Genomic DNA, 14,620 nt, shown 5'->3' with positions numbered 1-14,620 from the left:
GGAAAAGTCTGTCTCCCTTACCACACCCTTCAAACCGGAACACAGCAGCGCCCAACACCGCTGTTATTAGGTAGAAATAGGTGTGGCGGTGGTGCCGCCGGAGTCGAACCACAAAGGGTTCTACCACCTTCAAACCACTTACCACTCAATTTAATTTATTTTTACTGTAATATTATCGTCGTTCTCACCTAAGCTTACAAAAGATTTTTCTGAATGGCTTGCTCATTATGAACTATTATTGATGATGTTTTTGAAGGTGGTAGAACCTTTTGAGATTCGACTCCAGAGGTACACCTTCACACCTATTTCTGTCTAATTACAACAGTGTTAAGCGCTGCTATATTTCGGTTTGAAAAATATGGCATGAGAGGTATACTTTCCCGAGGCGTTCCAACTTAGTCCTTAAGGGTAATTTTATTTGGGGTTGATTACAGATGTCCATAGGACGCAGAAGCTAATTAATAGCAGGTGGACCATATGATCGTTTTTTTCTATATCCCAAAATTAATACTCCTACGATCCACCTAACATATATAAATCCGCCAAAAAATAATATTTATATATACATACGCCCATTTATAGGTTGTAGAGCCTTTTGTGGTTAGACTCCGACGGCACCACCACCACACCTATTTCTGCCTAATAACAGCAGTGTTAAATGCTGCTGCTTTCCGTTTTGAAGGGTGTGGTAAGGGAGACAAACGTTTCCGAGGCGCTCCAGCTTAGTCCTCAAGGGTAGCGGCGCTTCTGTGACCGAACTCAGGTAGTAATATCTAATCCTATCTGGGGTTGATTACAGATGTCCATGGGCGGCAGTAGGCACTTACCATCAGGTAGACTGCATGCTCGTCTGGTACTCTTATATGATATAAATAAAACATGACTCTCCGCAGTTGGGTTAAAAATAAATACTTCTTTCCAAGTATTTTGCTTCCTGAAATAGAGATTACAATCCCTACTGGATGGTGTTCTCACTTCCTTTTCATCTCAATCACTTTATCCCGTTCGCCTTAAACCTGTTTATTAACTCCAGTCTATTTACACCAAGTATTAACTCGAAAGTCATGAAAGTGACGTAAACTTTTAGGGCCAACAGTATCAAGGTTTGATGGGTCGCTTCAAACACCTTAAAATTTAGGGCCTTTTGAAATGGGGCGTTTAACGAGTATTGCTCATTGTGTAGACATCAATCTGTGTAATAAGGACATTTTACAAGATACCTTTAAGTACATATAACCCTATAGCCTATACCCTTAGGTACAATATACCTTATTGGTACTTATGTATTAAAACGAGTATTACTCATTGTGGATACATCCATCTGTGTAGTAAGGACCATTTTACAAGATATCTTGAGGTACAATAGACCCTTAGGTACAATGTACCTTATTGGTACTTATGCACTACATCAGGTATTGCTCATTGTGTAGACGTAAATCTGTGTAATAAGGACATTTTACAAAGTACCTTCAACCACATTGTACTCTTAGGTACAATGTACCTTATTGGTACTTACGTACTAAAACGAGCATTGCTCATTGTGTAGACATCGATTTTTGTATTAAGGAGATTTTACAAGATACCTTCAGGTACAATGTACCTTATTGATACTTATGTACCTACTTATCTAGGTACATAAGTATCAATAAGTTTCTCATCGTGAAGACATCAATCTGTGTAATAATGGCATTGTATATGGTATCTTCAAGTACAATATATGTACGTTGAGGTACGATATACAAGGTACAATGTACCATATTAGTACTTGGACTGCTGAAGACTTTTGTGAAACATAGATTTCCGTTAAAAAATTCCGAAAAATTAAAGGTCTTCACATAACCACCGCGCGTTAATTGGCGACGCTAACTATAGAATTTGGACTGAAAATTGTAGAGTTATTTTATTTGGACACCCCCAGACTATAAGCTCAAAAATTAAATTGTTGCTTGGTCGTTAAACGTTCAGTTTAAAATGTATGAGAATAAATCCAGTTTAAACCTTAACATTATCGGAATAAATATAAAAATATTCATTCATTCACGTTAAAAAAACTGGGTAAAGGAAGCAAAATACTCCTCTCGAGTGGTCCATTGCTTTGCTGCAAAGCCGGGCTAAGTATCGTTATTTCTTTAGCGGATTTAAAAATATCAAGCCAGTTGGTTTAATTATCTCCCAGCTATTCGTCACTGAGTTACTTGAGAACCGCTGACCGGATTTTTATCGGCTCTGCTCATACATTTTGTAGAATGGCGGCTGACCGCTGATTCTGAAATCTTTGTACAATTTTTGAGCAACATTTTAATGGTTTAATTTTATATAAATTCTATTTTATTTTTTACAGAATTGTGTTTGTAAATGGGTTACAAGGTAAATTTCTTTATGTAACAGAATTTAGATCTAGTCATTGAACCAGAATTCTATGGCACAGAAATTTTGTAGAGCAAGTTTTCTCCGTGTTTTATTCTTTTAATGACAACATATCACTAAATTACTTTTTTTGGTTTGTTAGTTTAATGCAAAGGAATTAAAAAAGATATACAGTACAACTTTAAAAAAAATGTTGCACTATACAAAAGAGCCTTTTTTAATCTAGATATTTTAACACAATTTAAATCAAAATAAGGCAACTTTTCACTAACCACCCAAAATCAACCTTATTTAAATTGCCAAAATAGATATACGACCTAATTTACATTAACGTGTTCAATTATAACACAATTATCGGAAAAATCGTATCTTCTACAGCAGAAGTATATTCCATTCTATCTTGGATTCCGTAATAAATCTACGTAAAAGCAGAGTGCGGAATTAGTCATTGAGATTGGACTTATCTTTCGCCGATTAGATTGTGATGCCGCGCGAACTAACTCAATCTGTTCGATTTAGTTCATTAGAAAACTTGCAAATGTTTCTTATTGGAGTAGAAACTAGAACATCATTTATATAGAAGTGAGTTTAAAGAATTAATCAATTACATAAAATCGGTTACATAAAAGTAGGCTTACGGAAATCAATTTATAAGAGATCTAAAGTAAGGAAAACTATACACTCTAGATCTAAGCCTCGAAAGATCTAAGCTAAAATAAAATCGCGGAAATACTCTCGAGCCTAGTTGTGGGTCATGAACAAATGTTAAACATAAGAAAGGTACTCAAATCAAATCAAACGTGGGTACTAAAAGTTATTATTTATTTACCAATCCGCACTTGGCCATTGTGGTAAATTACAAGCTACAATGATGATAATGTTGAAGTGATGTATCATAACAGCGCATACTTATAAAGAGTTTCGCATGCCATTAGATATCGCAGATACCGAATTCCCTGTTAAATACTTTGGACACACAACCATGAGTACAGAAGAACTCAGACTTAAAACATGTATAGAATTCATCATTGATATTGACTAGGCATGAGTCTAATCCAATGCATATCAAACCAGTATTCAGATCATCGATTTTAGGTAAATTCGTCCACTTTAAATTACACTGAATTTAAAGAAATAACCAACTACTCGTGCAATAAAGGTAAACAAAAGATTTGCTAGCGATATCATTGTTCTATTCAAATGACTGATACCGCGGCTGTCTCCGTTCCAGATTTATCCACAGATAACCCGAGCAAATGCTATTCGAGCACTTGGAACAGACTATTTTAGATAGAGAGAACTGCAAACCTTGGGTTCTGTGGGTTTAATCTTTAGTTTAGATTAATCAGCTTCGGCATAACGGTATTTGAGTAAGTAAAATTGACTTAACTAGTAACGCGGTAAGTTCAATTTTATCTATCTGAAGCTCTATGATGGTACTGATATCTGACTGACTGAGGTAACTCTATGATGACCACGTACGATTTTTTTATTTTGAATTAAGAAATGAAAATAATATTTCTTAAATATATTTCTTTTTTTTTATTAGATTCTCCAAAGACAGAGTGAGAACCCCAAAATTTCTTCATTTAGTTTTTTCTTATAATTCCAAGAAAAAAGATCTTGAATCTCGCAGAAAAAAGTTTAAGCTTCTTGTTAAACAAACGCTGTGTAAAAAGCGTACTATAGGCTGAGTGATTATTTTTATGATAAAACGGTGTGGTCTGAAGTAGCTCCACATGTACTATTAGGTTAAGTGCCATTGTATAAAACATTTTTTTAAAAGATGTGTGTTAACTATGGAGTTTCTTTCGCCGCTCCTTCTCCATGGCGAAATACCTTGTGAAATGGTGGTAGATGTTCAACAAAAGTTCAAAACTTTCAAAAAGTGCCCTGTAAAGAACCTATTTTCAATAAAAAAAAATGATTTGATTTGGTTGATGATATTCTATGATACCACAGGACTCCAAATAATTTATATGAGTCTATTTAATTACTTCTTCACATTTATCGTTGCCTCAAGAACTTTCTACTGCACTATGTGATTAAAATCTAGAACGGAGACAGGCGACCTGCGGAATTAGTCATTTGAAACGGAATTATCTGTCGTGTCGTATAAGTGGGTTACTTAAATAATTCAAAAACCTTTCTTTATACTTTTAAGTACTGTCATGGTATTTTCTTAAATCTTTTATCTCCACGAACTGTTGCATGTTGTTTCGTTCTTTAATGTTATACAGAAACCTAGAAGATTTTTGGGTGCTATAATTCGCATATGCGTATTTTGCGTTTGTATAAGATCTTTAAGGAGAATAAGTAGTTTTCAACGATTACTATATTAGTAGTCGCATTGACAAAACTTTTGAAGATTTTCCTTTACAAGCCTTTAGAAGTCTACTACACTACTTGACAATAAACTCTTCTATAAAGCGTTTGCCGTATTTCACAGCAATTCTTTGCATATTATTGACAACAGTTAATAATCACAGGAAGACGCTACTTTCCAAGTAGACAAATAATTCCATATAGATATTTTTCGATTTAACTACTTGATAAATGGACTTTTAAATTCCATATTCATATAAAAAATACTAACAAAAGATTTAATTTTATCCAATCGTATGAATCACAAAAACAAGTCGAGGAAAGGCTATAGAATTTAAAACAAAAATAATTGTGATTTGATAATCATTCAAAACCCTTAAAATGAATCAGTCAGTCAACTTCTTTCAATGATTTTTTTCACATTTCTAACTAGACAAAGCTACATAATAACATTTTTTTTGTGTACCGAGTTCACTAAAATAGTCTGCAGCCAGAGATTCATGCAGAATTCAAGGAACTAGCTCGAACGCTAAGAGGTTTAATATCAAACTCGACCATTCCATATTCAAACTGAAAGTTAGGTACCTGGTATGTACTAATGAGTTTTCAAACTTATGTTGGACTAGTTGCAAAACTTTAGTTTTCGAAAAATTACTTTATACCTGGGAGACGATAGTATTAAGTGATAGTATTAATGATAGTATAGTTCAATATTATAATAATCATACTAAATCCTATTAAGCATTTAGTTAAACTTCGTTACGAATACTTAATTATAACAAAACAAATACTAATTCTTCTAACATCTGAATTATATAGCTGAAAAAATCACATACTCAAACTGCTATAAACTTTAATCTATTCAAGCAGCGTTCTAGGAGATCTATTTCTGTCACCCTTGGAATGGGTGCAACTTCATAACCTTTCAATAATTCTCTAAATTATCTTATACAACTCCTACGTACATAAATTCCAAGACGAAGTCTCTAAACGTTCTCTAAGAAGTGACGAATACGATAGTGCGATAAGAAGTCTGAACCCATTCTAAAGCGAATTCGTACAACTTACTCCTAGAAACGCCCGTCCATTTGTCAGGCTAACCACCTAGAGTATTTAGACTGCTTATGCTACTGTAGTTAGTGCTTAATGGGTTGGGTGCTTAGTGTTAGAAAAGACGAGATTTATGTAGCGTTAGAGGCTCACTGGGTGGTTGCGGCTAATTGCACGGATTATTGGTCTCAACGGCTGAGCTGATGCAATTTTGTTGTTACTTCATCTCGTACTGTTCTTCATTTAGTAGCTGCTTTACGATCTACAATTCTATATGTAATGTTTTGAGAGGTTTCATTTTTACTATTACTTTTTGTGCAATTTGCGGCAGTTTCAATAGACAAACATCTAATGTTTGTCCATTGAAATATTATTTTTCCTTGTCGTCAATGTCATCGTTCATTGCAGAATCGTTTCTTAAATAAAACTCGGGGAAGTTATCACGTCACATCTCTTTACGATAGCATTCTAGGCCGGTTAATCTTCCATGGTCAGTGGACGGCAAACTTTTAAGTCATCAAGAATTAAGTAGCATAGCTGATAAAACGCTAGAAAAATGTATCTCATGCTTTGGAAGCAATAATTTGAAAAATATCATTTTATCCGACTTCCCAAAGAAAATAAAATAAAGGTTATTACTTAAGGTTTTAAAGGTTATTGCTTGAGTTTTAGAATGTAAAAAGCTGAAGTTTAAAACTGATTCAAAGAAATTAATTTCTAATATACCAGTCCTGCTTTAGGAGGCCATTTCGTCATAGTAAATAGCACTTCAATTTTAATTTCACATAATTTTTAAAAATATTTATTTTATAAAAATATTTTGCACTTGACATAACATACCCTAGGTTTGCAAAAAAACTTAGCTTATTTCGCTTATGACTTTTCTACTTCACCAGTTTCGATGTGCATTAGCGTAGAAGGTGTCTTTTATATTGTTTGTTTTGCAGCTTTACTCCAGTCATGGATTAACATGAGTTTTCAAGTTGTACGAGTATTATTTTAAATTAACGTATGAAATATACATATATTTTCACAGAAGAAGCATAGCAGAATTAGGATTACACTACTAAGTATTAAGTAAATATTAAGATGATTAAATAGTAAAAGTATATTATGTTTTATGGAGTACAATACGTCGTGGTGGAGTTCATTCATCATTCCTGACGTTAAACTAAACATTTCGACCATAAATCACAATTGGAACAACTAGAAAAATTAATTCTACATCATTCATCTTTAATTATTACACGATATCAATCTCGCAGTAAAGCAATTTACTCAACAACGGATAGCAATTTTGTTTCGAATATGGAGTGAATTTCGGTGAATTCATACGCAACTCGGTCAAGGTTGGTAAAGTTTAGGAAAAAAGTAACCACGTTATCATCATTACCAGTATGCCTAATATCACTTTAATGGGTCCCAGATGGTATGCTTTCAAATAGCCTAAAGTATGTACGACCTAACGTGTTTTATTATTTTCTGCTCATTATGTGTGGTTCCATCATAATGTACCCTTAAATGATTTTTTGTGTTAGGTGATACTTGATAGGTCAAGAATCCTATTTGACGCAAAGCCTATCATTGATAAAAAAATGAACTGGTTCGATCATTTCTATTGTTGACAGAAATAGGCCTTCATTGGAAATAGAAAAAAATATTTCGATATTTATTTTAAAAATAAAATTTATTTGTGAATGAAAAGCACAGTTCTTTTATAACAGTGCTCTAGTCCATAGTTGTCAACGCAAATTTTATTTTGTTTTAATTATATTTATTATTATATTCGATATTATTTTTAATGTAGGCAAAAGTGCCGTGTCTCTTGCTCCTTATTCCAGCTCCGTAAGAGAGATGATAAAATGAACCGTAAAGTGCGTAGCCTTTTTTGTTTGTACGCAAAATCCTTGCTTTCATTGCTTTGTGTCCTTGTAAGAATATAAAACGTCTACGCGTCTAGAGGAACATGATAAGCTATAGTGAGTAGCTATATGGTAATGCTATCTGTATTATTATACGCATATCTTATTACTTAACTGTTATTTTAGTGTCAATTGTTACACTTTTTTTGATTTCCTTTTATTTAATTTTTTTTTTCAAATTTTTCATAAACGTTTAATTTATTGAATCCAATTTGTTTGTTTTTACTGATTTATAGAAATTTATGTTTTTTGAAGAGTTTTTGATTTGCAAAAAAAATATATTATTAATAATTATTTTGTATTATTTCATATTTCAATTTAACTTAAATGCTGTATGAAATATTTTTCCATATATAACTTATCCATAATAACTAACTCCATAATATTACTTATCTTTAATAAGTACAAATTTGATTATAAAATACTACTTACTTTTATGTTTTCTTCTTATTAGCAGACCATCACAAAATTTAAAAAATCCACACTAACACAGGTATTCACTGTTCGCGTTCACTGTTCACTAAACTTTTCAAAAATTTTATGAAAATCACAATCACTTTTATCTTTAACCGTAATTTTAACGTCACCGAAGTCACTTATTTTCTTATAATTACTGTTTCATTTAATTTACTAATAATCAATTGTGATTATTAAGCTTAGGTTAATTATTATAAACAAATTTGCATCTTACTTAACACAAAAAATACGTATGAAAAATCACTTTTTCTACCCACATGAAGTGTCAAATTTGATTTATAGTCAATTTACACTAGTAAAACATTGTAACATCTTGTAATAATAACAGTTAGTCATGTTTAGTTCAGTAACTCAAGTTTTTAAGTCGCAACCATTCACATTCGTAACATTTTTTCCGATCGTACGGGATCGCGTATTAAAATGATGAGCGATAGCAACCTCATAACACATGCTTCTAGCTCCGCAGCCCGAAGGGAACTGAGAGGCGTACAATACCTGCAGAGGCACGCACACAGCTGCACCTTACGCAAACACGTACAATACAACTTAGCGATTTAAAGCACCGTATTCACGCGTGGCTGTTTGTTCCATTCCTTTGGCTTTTTGTTTTTCTTTTTGTTATGTTATCTGTGAATAATTTCCGGCCTGTTCTATTTGATCGGTAAAATCGAGCGGATAATGACGCTGTCGTTCTAAATTTACTTATAAAAAGCTTTTTATTTTTAGCGCCCATAATTTTATAATCTAAACGAAGGCTACGTAATGGTGACTTGTTAAAATAAATGATTAGCATTTTCGGGATAATCTTACACGCACTTTTTATACTTATTTGATTTGAACAAAATCGAACTTTTAAGTGCGTATACTATGCAGATAATGATCAAAAAGTTTGTTATTCTGTTTTACTTACTGAAATTTGGTTTTCCATTTTCAGCGAATTTTTTTTTATTAATATATTTTTATCGTCGAACTTATGTAAAACGTCGCAACAATAATAATCCTAATAATTAATAAAGTAATTAGGGTATTTGCGAGTACCTATCAGTTTATGAATGTCGAAATAATAACGTGAATATTTTAACTAAATTGTCACTTGAAACTCATTTATTAAATTGTTGGTATTTATTAGTCCGATATTGTTATAGATGACAATTTCATGATTTAATTATTTGTCTATTCAAGAAACTATATGTTTTGAATGCATTAATTCAAATAATGTAAGTAACAAAAACTATTTTTACATAAATATTTCGTTACTGTAATTTTAAAGTATTATAAAAATTATCTATAATAATATTTATAAACCTTTGATCTCGGAGATCAAAGATCTGTTTCAATCGTAAAATTGTTCAGATGTTATTAAAACATGTTTTAATATTATCTGGCATATTATTTAAAACCTATTTGTGATTATTATTGTTCATTAACGCCAAAATATGCTCTATAAATACGTTAGCTTTTACATTAATGATCTTCAATGTTAATCATTTCTTAAAACAAACATTCAAAATTGATTGATCAAATTTATTAATTGAGTATACGTACTTATAATACTTAGACAGTTGCCCGACTGGAGGTCGAATTCTAGACACTAGGCGTGTCCGATGGGTCAAGGGGTTTCACCGCTGTGTTTTCTTAAAAAAACTTCTTCGTTCTTTCTTATGATACATTTTTAGGAGATTTAATATGCAATCAATGCACTGACGCTAAAGGTGTCTGTCAAAGAAGCGTCACTATACGTCGTCTGCAAACCAGATTATAGCAGCACTTAACACCGTTATTATAAAGTACAAAGGGCGTTGCAGAGGTACTTCTTAAGTCGACTCACAAATGGTCTTACTATCTTTTGCTAGACTGTGTTCTAGTTATAAAAATCTCATAACATTACTAAGTATTTAGATCTCAAAGTTCATACATAATCGAACTCATATTGCATCATTTTTCATAAAATCTTATTGAAAACGAAAAACAAACCGATATTTATAGCTTAAGAACCTGTTATATTTATTCTTAGATCTAGATCTATTCTGAGATTGCATGTCTCACGTACAATGTACAGTCACTCTTAGTCACATGTCCACAGCATCATTACATAGAATTATGCAAACAGAAGCGACAAACATTATTATTCTAAGGTACCTGTTTTCTCAATAGAGAAATATTTATTTAGGGGACCTCGTAACGAGGCTCGTGATATTGCGATGACAACTCTATTTAAAGAAAAACCCAACAATATGCTCAAAATAACTGGCCATTGAGAAATGCGGTTGAGAGATGGACGCCATTTTATGACAAAAAAGTTTCAAGTGATTCGTTTGAATTTCGAATGTGATTTTTTATAGTAGTGAGCATGAAACTAGCGTGCGGTATAGTATGTTGAAAGCTATTGAGTGTAACTTAAGGTGTCTCCCACACCCTTCAAACTAACAAAGACTCGCTTGACTGTGCTGTTATAAGGCGACAAGCATTTAATATAATCGTATAATAGAAAAACTCGACTGCTAATAAATAATTAATTATAAAGGTTTTGCCTATGTGACTCCCACAATTTGGACGAATCCAACGACACCTCTTATGTTTAAATCTTGTAGGCCGTTTAAGCTGTTGGCCGTAGGAAAGATTGAAACATTATCCTGCAAAGTAGGGTTATGATAGGAAATCAGAGTGCAGTCCGCGTAACACTCGCCGAAGGATGAGGTTCCATCCATATCAACTTTATCCGGTCCTCCACGGTTCGGTTTGCATGGTCATTTTTGCCGCGTACGTGCAAAATGTGGAATGAACTTCCTCCTGAGGTATTCCCTCAGGACTATAACATGGGGCTCTTCAAGAGGGGTGTAAAAAGAACTCTCCTTCAAAGCCGGCGATGCATCGGCGACTCCTCTGGTGTTGCAAATGTCCATAGGCGACGGTGACTGCTTTCCATCAGGTAGCCCGTCTGCCTTAACGGTAGGTTTAATATAAAAAAAAAATGTCACATCTGGGATTGATTACAGATATCGTCATGTATATGTGGTTAACTTGCAGTTTGCTGTTACTATAATATGACAATTAGGTATAAAGTTTTACGTACTACTATGATATTATGTAATTGAGAATTAATAATGGTTACAATAATACATTCTGAATAAATATTAAATTAATCAAAACGATATACGCACATGGAATAATATCCATGTCAATTAATTGAAATCAAAACCAAACCATTATTACATTCGATTTCAATTAACGTATAACTCAGAATACCATGACGTGATATCGTAGATTTCATTCAGAATAGACAATTATGTTCCGCAGTTCGATTCTGGCGGCGTAATGCTACATTAATTGTCCTTTATAACAGCCGTTTTTTAACTCAGAAGCAGCAAATGATCATGCAGCCATGCAGCCATGCAGCCATCAGTCCACACGACGGTAACTGCTGCCCGTGGACATCTGTAATCGTCCCTAGATAAAATAAGATACCCCACTAAGACCGACAGCAGATGCGTTGCTACCCCAGAGGACTAAGTTGAAGTGCCTCGGGTGTCTCCCTTACCTACCGCTAGCCATCAAACCGGAACGCAGTAGCACTGAACACTGCTTGTAGTATGCAGAACTTGGTGTAGATGTGGTGATTCCGAAGTCAATCCACAAAAGGTCTACCATTTACAATGTTAAGGGTTTGTGTTCTTTTTTGAGGAATATATTAAGAAATACACATTTGACTTATTCATACTCAGACCTCGAGGGTAGCAAAGCATCTATAGCCGCCTTTAAACAGGACTTAAATCCTATTTAGGCTTAATTTAAAATGATGATGAGAGATCACATACCATTAGACGAGACCTATTAACAGTAGTGTTAAGCGCTGCTGTATTCTACGTTGAAGGGTGTGTGGTAAGGGAAACATAATTTCCGAGGCGTTCTAGCTCAGTTCTCAAGGGTAGCGGCTCATCTGTGACTGACCTCAGGTAGGAATATCGAATCCTAGTCCATGGGCGGCAGTAGCCACTTACTATCAAGAGGACTGCATGCTCGTCTGCTACTACTTTAGTAAAAAAAATGGTCCACGCTCATTTGCAACTTTAATTTGATAAAAAATGGTGATGAATCAAGGAAATCCCTTAACTAAAAAGGATAATAATACGTTATTCCGTACAAAGTCAAGCTTTCCAAAAGTGTTTGAGTCGAGGGCTTATCCATTTAATTTTAATCCGTGTTCGTTAATAATAACTTTTAATGTTATTTCAGTACGTGATATGTTTGGTTTATAATTAAAGTTCTATCAAAAGGTCAAGTATAATTTGGGTATAACAGAAATAAAACTCATAATTTGTATAGTATATACTCATATCCTATTAGAACGAATGTTAAAATAATAATACAATAAATGGTTTAGAGAAGAATTTTCGGTAACTTAAACTATTTGGCTTTTTTAAGGGGTTTAGGATAGAACAAGGTACGGCCTCAATAAACAATGCTTTAAGAGTCGATTATTCACGTTTCACCAATATATCGATGCTTCATCACGATTTGACGAGATGAGATTTGATTTGGTGCGTTGGGTCGCGATATTTGAAACGTGCGTTTTATCGACTGTATTAATGCTTCATTGCGTTTTTTCGTTCGGTTTTCCAAAAGTAGTTGCGTCCTTTGCTTAAACTTTGATTCCTGACCAAACAGATATCTAAATGATAAATCAAGATTTCTGTATGGGTCTGGGTGAGTATTCGTCTTCATGTGTCTCCATGGCACCCACAATATAGAAAAAATATTATGGCGCTGTGTAAAAAGCGCTTTTTATTTTTACCCTTGTAATAATATAAAACATAATTAATTAAATTCTTGTCACCCCTTAATAAATTAGACATTAGGAATAATATTAATCAATTTTTCCCCCAATGCCCACGGGGAATTATTAAGGTAGGGATGAGAGATATGTCAATAAGGGTGGTTTACCTTATACGGATTCATTGTTTACCGTCTCACTAATGAGGTGGAAATGACATGTCACTATGTAAACACAAAGACAAATTTATGTACAAATATGTCTATGTATTTAGTGTCTTCGTTATTTGATTATAATTTTTATGCAGTTCCGGCGTCTAGGATTTTAGCAATAATCTTAGGTATACTTAATGTTATCTTTTTGGCAATGAAATGTATTTTTTTGCTTTTAACATTATTCTGTAGATATACGCGAAGAATTAGTTCTGTATTTAGGTGATGATTAAAAAAATGAAATTAACTTTAAACAAATAAACAAATCTATTTTTTGTTTAAAAATATTCTTGTACCTAATTATTTACAATTGTAACTCAATGTACACGTAGACATATTTATAATTATATGCCCTATCCATAATCCATGTTATGAACAGAGTTATGCTTGGTATTTCGCTACGCGACAGAATCTGTTGTGATGAAATCCGTAGACGAACTAAGCTTACCGAAATAACTCTCGGAATTAGCAGACCATATTGGCAATGGACTGACTCGAAGTACAAATAACCATTGGGAAAGATTTTTGAGTGGCGACCACGTTTAGGCGATACAGCAGTATACCAGGTACCAGGTAGTACCTGGTATACTGCTGTGAAGACCTGAAGAAGACCTTAGTAAACCGTTCTGAGGACAAATGGTTGAAGGTCGTTAGTAAACCATTTGTGGTAGTGTTCCGTTTTGATATGTGTGGTAGGGAGACATTTGAGGTGTTCACCAAAGGCGTGCCACACTTACGTATGGCTAGCCTCAGATGGAACTATCATATCTGGAGTTGGTTGCACATGTCCATAGGTGGCACTAGAAACTTTCCATTATAAAAAGCACACAGGATTTGTTAGAGTGGCATCAACTATAGGCTTCTTCTTCGGCTTTAAGGGCCATGGGATTGAAAATAATTGTCTCAAATATATCACTTTAATTCTAAAGGATATTGGAACTGAAAAGTATTCAGGGAGAAGACGAGACTACACAATTCTCTATCCGACAACAAACATCAGTAATAGAAAAGTTTCTGTGCCATATTTACTTTCGTTGTACCTAAATGAAAGTCGACTTGCGTTTGGTCCAAGTTAACAGCGATTTGCGTATTTTATTAAAAATCATTTAAAATACATAAGCCAGAACATGGATAATATTATCATGCCTCACTATTACAAAAACATATTATTTACCATGTTCTACAAGCGTTTTAGGTTAAATAACTTAATAAATAATGGCTTCGTTTTCGGTCCCGTGGCAGTCGTGTTCAACAACATTAACATTGGTTTACCTTTTTATTTTTATTAATTAATATTCTGTTTAAATCACACAAAAAATAATTGACATCTAAAATAAATAATTTAATCGTCTCCACTCATTACCACTTTCACAAACTAAATAAATAAAAAATCACTTTGGAAGAAATCTACAATCAGTAGGAAATTAAATTCATGGTTATATGGAATTGTGTAAGATTCACCGCAAGCTAAATTCTGGTAACGCTGTGATCCTATG

General features: G+C 33.5%; 1 protein-coding gene across 1 annotated transcript in view; it reads right to left on the bottom strand.

Annotated features, from left to right (window-relative positions):
- The window catches only part of LOC140742994 (neural cell adhesion molecule 2), a 292,771-nt gene extending 284,593 nt beyond the window's left edge, over window positions 1–8,178 (bottom strand). The window contains exon 1 of the mRNA XM_073074118.1: window positions 8,097–8,178. The gene's annotated coding sequence lies outside the window, so the exon portion shown is untranslated. The remainder of the gene's footprint in view (window positions 1–8,096) is intronic.
- Between the last annotated feature and the right edge of the window lie 6,442 nt (window positions 8,179–14,620).

Source organism: Epargyreus clarus, unplaced genomic scaffold (genome assembly GCF_041222505.1).
Source record: "Epargyreus clarus isolate Ecla_fem2 unplaced genomic scaffold, WU_Ecla_fem_2.2 ptg000006l, whole genome shotgun sequence".
Classification (NCBI taxonomy): domain Eukaryota; kingdom Metazoa; phylum Arthropoda; class Insecta; order Lepidoptera; family Hesperiidae; genus Epargyreus; species Epargyreus clarus.
This window is presented reverse-complemented; position numbering and strand designations above follow the sequence as displayed.